Source organism: Cryptomeria japonica, chromosome 2 (assembly GCF_030272615.1).
Source record: "Cryptomeria japonica chromosome 2, Sugi_1.0, whole genome shotgun sequence".
NCBI classification, from domain to species: domain Eukaryota; kingdom Viridiplantae; phylum Streptophyta; class Pinopsida; order Cupressales; family Cupressaceae; genus Cryptomeria; species Cryptomeria japonica.
Genome location: NC_081406.1, coordinates 259591629 through 259603068, shown reverse-complemented (window position 1 = coordinate 259603068; position 11440 = coordinate 259591629).

The following is an 11440-nucleotide window of genomic DNA, read 5'->3' as shown; positions in this document are numbered from 1 at the left end:
TTCATCTAATCCCCATTATATGTTTTAACACAATGCATCCATACATGCTAAATAAAAAGGAAACAAAAGAACATAAACACCACATAACACCGAAATGGTATCGGAGTTCACCCCTAGTGGGCTACATCTTCAGGTCTGCTCAACTGCAAGACCCCTCTGATCATTTAAATAAGTTAAGGATACATAAGGTTCACATCATTTACAATCCTGTCGTCAAGGCAAACATAACAATTATACAAACGACCAAATCGGTCAATAAATACATAAATGATCCCTACATAGAAACAGATCCAACTGAACATATTAAAAGCAAATACAAAGGTCCATTGCCTGACGGTACTCTAACTAGAGACCTGGCCAACTATGGCCAACCACAAATCAACACTCAACACCCACATAAAGGACACGACCAGTTATAACACCATCACAAACAACAGCCAAACTCAAGACCGAGGGCAAAAGAAGGTACCCCAATTCAATCCATACGACAGGGTCCAATCAGACATATCAAGGCCTTGCCATTGCTTTAAGCAAAAGTGAATATAGAAATTAAACTTGCATAGGTAATAACCGGGAAAGGACAATCTTCTTTCCTATTGGTTTAAACAATGAAAATCGATCAAGTTTTCTAAATGATCTAATTTTTCAAAAATACATTAACAGAAAAATCACCATTACAAGGTGAATACAATACCACAATTACAATAATGACATTTGTCTATTTCACAATACAGAGGAAGAATATAACTAAACCATTTATTTTACTAAATGAAGACATCATTAACTTACCAATTTTCCAATCAATGCATTATTAAATTTCCAATAATTCTAATAGCATATCATTTAAATTTTCAAAATATCCAATGAAAATTATTTCATTTTTCAATTACTCATATACTTTAGTATTCCATTTCTAAAATTCCCAAATGACCTATTATCAATCAAATCCAATAATAATATATCCCTGAATAGCATATTATTTAGAAATTACCAAAATATATTTTATTTCAAGAATTTTCCAATTTAAATAATATTTAACCTTTTTTTGTCCAAAAGATACTTCCTCATTTAAAACAGATTCCAAAAATTAAATATTAATTGTAGACACTCAAAATTGTCATGTCTAATTAAATAAATATTTTATTTATTTAATTATCTAAGCCTATTTCTTCTATTAATTAAATAAATTTTTATTTATTTAATTAATTCATTTATCCTCTTCTAGCCTTATTTCTCATTTAAATAAATACATTTATTTATTTAAATTATCCCTTTCCTAAATTAAATAAATATTTTATTTATTTAATTATCCTACTTCTTCTATTAATTAAATAAATCTTTATTTATTTAATTAATTCATTATCTTTTTCTACACATGACACATGTCATTCAACTCTTAATTCCTACACTACCTACCTCTTTCATTATTTTGGTATTTCTTTTACCTACCCTCTAATCCTAGCCGACTTCTCTTTTTACACCTCTCAATCTTAACCCTCCATTTCTTATTGTGTCTTCTATTTAAGGAGATGCTTTCTTCATTGTCAAACCCTAATGACATATCCTAATGACCTAACTACTTGATCAATTGACTACACTACGATCCTACTTGCAACCACATTCCGTTCTTTGTTGAGCTCTTGTGCATACAAAAATCTGAGAGCAAATATATCAAGCAAGATCAATGGAGATAGGAAGAATGGAGATCAAAACCCTAGTGGACATGTGATGGTACAATCTTTGTGATTTTGAATTATTTGCATTGTCTTAGGTTATCTTCATATGTTATGGTGGATCTTTGTTCATTGTTAGGCTAGGGTTTTGTGGTTGAATTCATTTAGCCTTTCAATTTTGTTATTATTGTTATCCATTTTCACCATAAACATTTTGGCATGCCCGGTGGGACTCTTGTCCCTTTGCATTTAACATTTTTGTTGCAGATTTGGCATTTTTGAAGTTGCAGATCGGACAATTTCGACGATATTTTAGGTTTTTCCGCGTCTGCGAGTGTTCGGATCGCGTTTTTGTGTTTCAGAAGCGTCTGCGATACCGGGAATCGCGTCTGTGTTTCTGCCAATTTTTATTTTTGCAGGTTTCTGGAATCGCGTCTGAGAATTTTAACCGCGTCTGTGCTGGATCTTATCGCGTCTGCACTCGGAAGTCATGTCTGTGACCTCTGATCACGTCTGTGAACAATAGAACCGCGTCTGTGTCATACAGACACGTCTGTGTCTGGTATAAAGGCGTTTGTGCATTCTGTTTTGCAAATTTTTCAAGTTTCTTCGATTCGGGTTTTCGGATTTTATACTTAGGGTTTCAGATCTGGTTTATTTTCGGCTAACCCTTGCAGATCTAGCTAACCTGGTTTTGTGCAGCTTGCTTTTGGAGGCAAAAAACGTTTTTGTTGAAGGCCCCTTTTCACAAAGTCTTTTTGGGTTTTCTAAAATTTACCTAACTTGTGTGCTTGCAGGAAGGGGTTATCATTTGAAACAACCCAAACTACTTACAATTTTGTTGCAGGGCCTTAGCTAGGGTTTTCTAATTTTTATTGTGTGCCTTTTTTTCATAGCTTAGCAAACACTTCAATTGGTGCACTAAAATTGAATCATTGTCTTTTGTGTCTTGAGCAATAGGCTCTTTTTGTTTAATCTTTAGAGGGCCTATCTTCCCGTGTGGTCATTAGGACTACTAGTGAGAAGAGAACGACCCAAGTGGTAGCGAGGAAAACCCACCTCATCTGAACCACTATAATCAAATGTATTCATGGTGAAAACTATGAATAACGTGTGCTGATTAGTTCATACTGACACTATGTCTCCCCATAAACCCATTTGATCAAATTTATTTGATCATTTGTAGGGCGTAACCCCTACCGGCTGGGAGCCTTCTGTATTTATAGAGCTGAAAGTGCCGCATGTATGGCCACACGAGCGGATGCCCTTACTAGCACCTCTTTGTTTTAGATGCCCAAATCCTTCTAGTTGTTGAGGCAGGAGGTCGGACCTCTGGTAGCGGCCCACACACATACGGTTCTTAGTAGAGATACAAAGTTCGCCATGGGGAGTTTTCATGGGGACTGATGCTTGGCTGACCCGAGAAGTGAGTGCCGAGGGTGGAGCCAGTTAGGTCAAGCATCTAAGCATCCGCTCTGAATAACGTAGCCTCGGGGGTAAAACCCTATGTGGGATCAACAACTATTGTCTTGGCCAGCCCTAAGATTTGTGCTTGTCTTATGCTAAACACTCAAACATTCAAGACAAAACAGCAAAACATTGTGTCTTTTGTGTCTTCAAGTGTATGCAAAACCTTTTTACATCAAACAACACACTTTTGGAGTCTAAACAGTCTGCAAACATTGAGTCATCAACATTGTGTCCTCTTGTCACGAAAAACAGTCGAAAAATCAGATTTGGTCACAACAAAACAACTTCATAGATAGGCAAAATTGCACTAAAGTTACAGAAACGCGTCTGTGTCTGTTCAAACTGCGTCTGTGAAGTATAGAATAGCGTCTGTGTTTTTGTCCACGTCTGCGTAAAACAGAGTAGCGTCTGTGTCTTGGAACTGCATCTGTGAAGTATACAGAGGCGTCTGTGTCAGGATTTGAAAACTTTAACAGTCAAGCAAACAAAGAAAATCAGTTTTGGCATACTTGAGCTTCATAGGTTGTCTCTTCAGGTTTCATCTAGCATTCAGCCTATTCTGAGGTTTCACATAGTCCATCATTGCTTCACATCTCATTTTACATTCATACTTGTCTAAACTTGAGTCAAAAGGTCACTTGCTTGTCCTCACTATACTTTTTCAACATACTACATACTACTACACTTTGCTAAGTGGTCCCTCATCAAGGTTTCTTACCTTTGGGTCTCATTTGGTCTTACTTAGAGTCAAGGTCAGCTTACCTCATCAAGAGAAACTATCCTCTCTTTGGAAGTCACACCTACTCTACTACTTACATACTTGGTCTTACACTTTGGACATTGCAAGTACACCTCAAGATTCATTTACACTCCATACAACTCTTGGTCTTCCATACTCTTGTCATTTTCGTCTAGTCTCTCACATATTGCTAAACACCTAGTTCATGGTTGAAACCCGCCTTCAAAAATCTAGGAGAATAGCTAAAGAAGCTCAAGAATCCATAAACATGAGTTCTTATGAGTATGACAATGATCTATTCTACAATACTGAGCACACTACATTACCAGACATGAATGTTTATAGACACAATCCAAATGTGGAAAGCGCAAATACTATAAACAACAATGCTACACACAATGACACAGTGGACAACTCTTCAATACTATCAGCAGACATACAAGAATCTATAATGGATCCTCAATTCAATAGATTGGTTGAAGAGATAATGAGGAGAGATCATCAATACTTTTTAAACATGATGGCACAAAGTGGAGCCAAAATACCGCATGATTTTGACTTATCTCAACTTATGGAAAGTCGACCCTCACAACAAATTCAACCCAACATGGATCAAAGGAGACCAAATAGTGGAGGAAATAGAGGACCGAATATGATGCCTGAGTCACCATCAGTTCTGCTTCAAAAGCCAGCAATCCCACATACACAAGCTCAAACATATGATACATACGCTCAAAGACCATTATGGAGGCCCTATGCTCAAACACATGCTCAAGGTATAGATCCATCAAGACAAGTGGATACTCAAGGACATCCTCAAAATTTTGACACAAGGAGACCTCATGTCAAAATTGGGGGCAACACAATGGAAAATGAAAGACCTGTTGAATATGGTTTATACACACAAAACAGATATGGAGTCCCTCAACAAGAAGTTATGCCAAGTGCTCCATATATGTCGCAACAATATAGACCTCCATATGGACATGTCTACGATCAGTATCATCCATACATGCAACAAGCTCCTCCTCAAATGGGTGTTTCAAACATGGGGTATGCTACAAGAAATCAGTCTCCTCCCAAGAATAATTTGGAGCAACAAATTAGAGATCTACAAAAGAAAGTGGAGGACATGAGTACATCCAAACCTACATACACTATGAGAGATATATGCCCTTATCCCTTCGATAAGAGCATTCCAATGCCTCCATTTCCTCCACACTTTGTGACACCAAAATTTGACAAATATAGAGGGAGAGGAGACCCCAAGGCACACATAAGACAATTCTTCACAGATTGCATTGAGGTAGCGGCAGAAGAAACATACTTGATGAGGTTATTCCCACAGAGCTTAGGAGATCAAGCTATGGAATGGTTTTCTCAATTACCTCCCGGTATTAAGTCATGGGGCGACTTGGCAGAGGCATTCATTCAGCATTTTTCTTACAACATTGAAACAGATGTCTCAGTTACTACCTTGTGCAATACTAAACAAAAAGAAGGAGAATCTTTTGCAACATTTTTACAGAGATGGAGAAACCTAGCTAGCAGATGCTCTTGTGAGATCCTGCAAAAACAAATGGTGGAGATGTTCACACAAAACGTTAATAAGGCTATTGGCTATGATCTCAGAAAAGCTTGTTTGTCTACATTCAAGGATGTCATTGAAAAGGGCCTAGCAACAGAAAAGGTCTTAATTGAACAAGGAGTTATCAAGCTATTCAAAGAAAACAAAGAGGACTTCAAAGGAAAGGACAAACCAAAATTTTGGAATAAGAATAAGAACACAGTTAATGATGGTGTTGTTGATGCCAACACAGTGAGACCAAAGTTCATCTTTTCTGGATCAAGTTCTACCAACAATCAAGTGAACAATCAAACAACTTCAAAACCACGAAGGAAGTACACTCCATTGGGAGAACCACTTGAATCAGTATTCAAAAAGCTTGTAGCAAACAAAGTAATCACAGTTCCGGATTTTCCTCCATATGAACCAAAGGTCAAACCGAATTGGTGGAATGATGATGAGTTTTGCGAATTTCATAAGAGCAAGGGTCACAAGACAGGTAATTGCCATCGATTGAAAAACATTGTACAAGATCTCATTGACAGAGGAGATATTGAGATTGAAAGACATTCATCTAACCAAGAGCATGAGGTGTTTAAGGAACCATTCCCAAAACATGACAAAGGAAAAGGCAAAGTCACAGATGATCAAGCCAATTACACTAGAGCACCTTACAATTATGATTCTACTATCAATCACATCTCAATGGACAATTATATTTCTACCATTACTATCAAAAACAAAAATCCTGAGAATCTTTCTCAAGGACCCAAAATTGTCCTAAAAGGTGTGGGATCTTCGTCTGCATCTACCTCTGAATGTCATGTTACAACCCGTCGAGGTAAGATCACATTGCCAGGATGCTCCACTAAGAATACCAATTCTTCATCCACCAAGCCTGAGTACGACCTTGTAGAAAAATTAGGGAAGACACCTGCACTCATCTCTATTCTTGAGCTCTTACGTATATCTCCTGCACATAAAGCTATCCTTGACAAAATCTTGAGAGATACTGCCGTCCCTACTGATCTGAACGTGGACCAGTTTCAAGCCATGGTGGGATACCTATCCGTTCCACACTCCCTCACATTCACAGAAGCCGATGATGCCTCCATAAGTCAGCCTCATAATGCACCCCTACATGTTGAAGCCTTCATACATAAACACCGAATAAAACGAGTCCTGATAGATGGAGGAGCAGGTCTTAATATTTGTACATTGAGCACCATAAGACAATTGGGATATTCTGACAAGGTTGTGAATGCTACAAACCAAATCACCATCAAGGCTTATGATGATGAAGAGCGCTCGTCCAAGGGCACGGTCACTTTACCACTAAGAATAGGGCCAGTCACAAAGGATGTGGTTTGTCAAGTCCTGGATCTAGATCTTATGTATAACATATTGCTAGGACGTCCGTGGATCCATGAAATGAGGGCAGTCCCATCAACATACCATCAGTGCATTAAGTTCCCTCACAATGGAGTCGAGGTAATGGTCAATGGTGATCCAAATCCATTCATATATTGTAATAACTTGAGATCACATACTGAGACTATCATTCCCAGCAATCATGAGGCTACTCCTTTGTCAGCATATATTGATCCTGAGTCATTAAAGCCCTCGACATCCAAACAAGGTGAACTTAGAGCCAAGTTTCAAGACAAAGGCATGGAAGAATACACTTTGAATCAAACAATGTTCTTACGACAAGTCATGAACTCCCCCAAGGAATATGGGAGGCCACATCCTAACAAGCAAATCTCCATCACGATACTCAAATGGGATCCTACCATCTTTCAAAAATGGGGTGAACTGGAGGAAGAAAATTTATATAAAATGCTCTATAAGGACATTGAAGACAAAACACATGACCAGATTATTATACCCTGTGAGAACTATGGCAAAGGCTTCAAAATTTTGCAAAGATTTGGGTATGATGGAAAAAGCCCTCTTGGACTACGCAAAGAAGGTATCATGGAACCCTTACAACCTGAGCTAACTACAAGAAGAGAACGCTCAAAAGGGCTTGGTTTTATAAATCCCAGACTACACAATAAAGGAACAAAAGAGGTATGGCAAATCAAAATGGCCGAAGTTCCACAAGAGGATGACTATTCTACAGATTCCAACGAATGGGAATGGGGTTCAGACAAATCCTCCAGCGATTATGAGCTCAACGAGACATTTAGAGAGCCAGAGGAACCTACAGAGGAGGAGGAGTTTTACAAAAAATTCAGAGTTGGCCAAGAACCAACCCATAAGGATCCCGCACAAGCTTCGTTTCAAGGCCCTAGGTCAAGATCACATAGGATGAGGACACCTGTCCCTGAGGGTGCTACTAGTGATGATAATTTGGACTCGCTCACGATCGAAACTGATGAGGAGAGTGCCATTGACGACCTCGATGACTATCTTGACATACCTGAATATAACCACATCTTCACTATTAGCCTTGCGAACTCTGAAAACACTAAAGACCTTCCCCTTGTCCACCCCCAACTCATTGACTGGGATCATGAGGGACCAGTACAGTTTGATACATTTCAAAATGACGAAGCTATTGTCGATTATCTTGGCATTCGCGATGATCTTCCTCCCGGAGACCACAAAGCAGGATACGCCATAGAGCTTAATAACATGGCATACTTTGGTGAGGGTATCGGGCCTTCTAGTCGCAAAAATGTGAAAATAAAAAACAAAACAAGGGTCTTATAGTGAAAACCACACTGTGGCGCTATCTGACTCTACAAAAGTAAAAAGAAAGGACGTATCTGAGGGTGAAAACCTCTCTGAGGCACCCGAAGATGGAAGGCTCGACATTCCCCCAGCATCATATGAGGAAAAATCATCCATGTTGGTAGAGGAGACTATAAAGACAAACATTGGTACAACAGAGGTTCCACACAACATATTTTTGGCTCAATCATTGACAGAGGCCGAGAGAGCAAAATTCATAAGCTTTTTCAAGGAACGACAAATCAACTTCGCATGGTCTTATGCTGATATGCCTGGACTAGACCTAGATTTAGTAATGCATCATTTAACAGTTAAACCGGGGGCAAAACCAGTAAAGCAGAAATTAAGGAAAATGCATCCACAAGTGGCATTGCTAGTCAAGGCAGAGCTAGAGAAATTATTGGATGTCGGATTCATACGCCCAATTGATTATCCCGAATGGATCTCCAATTTAGTACCTGTCAGCAAACCAGATCGCAGTATCAGAATATGTACAGACTTCAGAGATATCAACAAGGCTTGTCCAAAGGACGATTTCCCATTACCAAACATTGACTTGATCGTTGATCTCACGGCAGGTCATGAAATGCTATCTTTAATGGACGGATTTTCTGGATATAATCAAATCAGGATTGCACCTGAAGATCAACATAAAACATCATTTACTTGTTCATGGGGAACATTTTGTTGGAATGTCATGCCCTTTGGGCTGAAAAATGCAGGTGCCACGTATCAACGAGCCATGACTACTATCTTCCATGATCTCATGCACATAACCGTGGAAGATTATGTTGATGATCTTTTGGGAAAATCAATAGACAGAGGTACACACTTGGACATACTTTCAGTAGTCTTTGATCAGCTGGAAAAATATAAGGTAAGGTTAAATCCTAAGAAATGTGTCTTTGGAGTAACCTCCGGGAAGCTCCTAGGATTCATTGTGTCTAAAAGAGGAATAGAGGCCGATCCAGCAAAAGTCAAGGCTATCTTGGACATGCCGCCACCCAAGAATATTAGTCAACTTCGATCTTTACAAGGGAGACTTCAGTCCATACGAAGATTCATAGCACAACTTGCAGATAAGTGTAACCCTTTCCAGCATCTGCTACACAAAAATATCAAGTTCAAATGGGATGAGAACTGTCAACAGGCTTTTCAGGCACTCAAAGACTATCTTTTGAACCCGCCAGTTTTGATGCCACCAATTCCAGATCAACCATTGCTACTTTACATATCGGCTACTCCGACAGCACTGGGGGCACTCTTAGCACAGCAAATACCTGACGGCAAGGAAAAAGCAGTCTACTATATCAGTCGCACATTGGTGGGATATGAGCTAAACTACACTCCAATCAAACGTGCGTGTCTCGCTGTGGTCTTTGCTTCACAGAAGTTACGACATTATATGCTCACTCACAAGACTAAGTTGATTGCCAGAATTGATCCACTAAAATATCTTCTCAACAAAGCTACACTTACTGGGCGGCTGGCCAAGTGGGTAATGATTTTGAGTGAATTCGACATTGAATACGTGGATAGAAAAGCTATAAAAGGACAAGCAATTGCAGATCAATTGGCAGATGCTCCCATGATAGATGATGTTCCTCTACAGTCATAATTTCCAGATGAGTCCATTCTAACAATATCACCTGCAAAGCCATGGCAATTATACTTTGACGGCTCATACACATAGCACGGGGCAGGAGCGGGTATACTCTTTATAACTCCTCAAGGCGATTCTATACCAAAGTCATACCGCTTATCATTTCCTTGCACCAACAATATAGCGGAATACGAGGCATTAACAACTGGGCTAAGAATTGCAGTTCAATGGAAGATCCAAGAACTTCGTGTTTTTGGGGATTCTCAACTTGTCATCCGTCAAGCAACTGATGATTATCAAACAAAAGATGAAAAGCTAATGCCTTACAAACAACTGGTAGATGAGCTGAAACAACACTTTACAAAGATAGAGTTTGAGCAGATACCAAGAGAACAGAACCGCGCTGTTGATGCCATGGCTACGATTGCTTTGCTCATTGACCTACCACAAAATGAGACCTGCTATGAATTCCTGGTAGACAACTTGCTGATTCCGTCATATGAGATCACTCCTATAGAAATGATATGTGTTGTTGGTCCTGAATCCCAGTTATATGGTTCCATATTCACATACCTTCGCGACAATATCTTACCTCCCGATCTATCGAACAATCAACGCCACACTTTCATTCACCAATCCTCTTGATACGTTATCCTAGCTGATATCCTATACCGATGAGGTCTAGATGGCACCCTTCTGAGATGTTTAGAGAGTGACGAAGCTCAGATTGCATTACAAGAAGTGCACGAAGGGATATGTGGTCCGCATACTAGTGGTCCTACCTTGGCCAAGAAACTCATCAGGACTGGATACTACTGGCCTACTATGGAAAAAGATGCATATCAGTTTGTCAAGAAGTGTAAGCAGTGTCAAATTCATGGAGACCTCATACATGCACCAGCACAGGAACTACAACCACTCGCATCTCCTCGGCCCTTTTGTCAGTGGGGACTCGATCTCATAGGCAAGATTCACCCTCCTTCTTCCAATGGACATAAATTCATTATCACAGCCACAGAGTATTTCACAAAGTGGATTGAAGCCGTACCTCTCACACAAGTTACTGAAAAACAAATTGCTACTTTCATTCTGAACTACATCATTTGCCGATACGGGATTCCTACTTCCATTATTACTGATAACAGGCGTCCCTTCAAGAATCAGGATGTTCGTGAACTCTGTGAGCACTTCCATATCTCCCATCATTTCTCCACACCATATTACCCCCAAGGTAATGGCCAAGCTGAGGCGTCTAACAAAACAATTCTCAAAATCCTTAAAAAGACAGTCGACGATGCTGGCCGTAACTGGCATATCCAACTCAATCCTGCACTCTGGGCCTATCGTACAAGTGTCCGCACACCTACAGGAGCTACACCCTACTCACTTGTCTACGGCTCTGAAGCCATCTTGCCTATTGAGGTCGAGCTACCTTCTTTACGGGTCTCCTTGAGAAACATAATCAACGATGAAGACTACAGGGTTTCTCGTTTACAAGAACTAGAACTGCTGGAGGAACAAAGACACACTACTTTTAATCATCTCAAGGCTTACCAACAAACAATGAGTCGCAGTTACAATCACAAGGTTAAGCCTCGCACATTTGAGGTAGGTGACTTAGTCCTCAGAGAGAACCCCAAGAATCAGCA